The sequence below is a fragment of the Papaver somniferum genome, chromosome 10 (genome assembly GCF_003573695.1).
Source record: "Papaver somniferum cultivar HN1 chromosome 10, ASM357369v1, whole genome shotgun sequence".
Lineage (NCBI taxonomy): Eukaryota > Viridiplantae > Streptophyta > Magnoliopsida > Ranunculales > Papaveraceae > Papaver > Papaver somniferum.
In genome coordinates, this window is record NC_039367.1 from 136,080,457 (window position 1) to 136,081,427 (window position 971).

Sequence of the window (971 nt, forward strand, 5' to 3'; positions counted from 1 at the left end):
AAAAAAAAAAAAACAAAACTTGTGAACTGTAAGGATGGTTGATGATCTAGACTTCCATGCAGTAGGTTCATGTTCGAATCTCCCCTTTAACCTCATATTTTTCCAACATTATATATTTTTACTTCAACAACACTTATAAGTGTCGTTATACATTTAAAAAAAAATAACAACTAAACTTGCGAACTGTAAGGATGGTTGATGAGCTAAACTTCCATGCAGTAGGTTCATGTTCGACTCTCCCGTCTAACCTCCTTTTTTCCAACATTATATGTTTTTACTTCAACAACACTTATAAGTGTTGGTATACATTTTTTAAAAAATAAAAATAAAACAAAACTTGTGAACTGTAAGGATGGTTGATGAGCTAGACTTCCATGCAGTAGGTTCATGTTCGAATCTCCCCTCTAACATATTTTTCATTATCATATTTTGGTATTCTTCAACAACTCTTGTGAGAATTGTGATGGGCTAAGTCACTACCTTTATGGAACAATGTTGTTATAGCTAAATGTCGTCACAACTGTTTTGCTTAAGGAGTTGTCGTTTGTTTTCTTAGCGCACCCCTTGTTCCTAAGGGTTGGTAGTGATGATATACGATAACTCTTCCTTTGAAACCAGTTGTAAAACATAGGAATTTCTACGATGTTTAGCAAAGAGTTGTAAAACTCCAGTTGTAGATGTATATTTTTCCCGTAGTGTCAGTTCATGGAATTTGCTCATTTAATTGCAATCCTACTGCGTTGTGTGAACTGCTTCTGGGGTTGACGGTTAACGACATTCGTATACCTGTCCAACAAGAGATCACCAGGATGTCATGTAAACCTCGATGTTCCGAAATCGAATTTGGAGGTCCATCCAAAGTCAAGGGACAAAAGAAAAAAAGGAAAAAACTTTGCACCTATTAGGTAGTGGGTTGGATGGACAACCACAGACAAAAATAAAAGATCGAAAGTGGACTTTTTCATGATTTA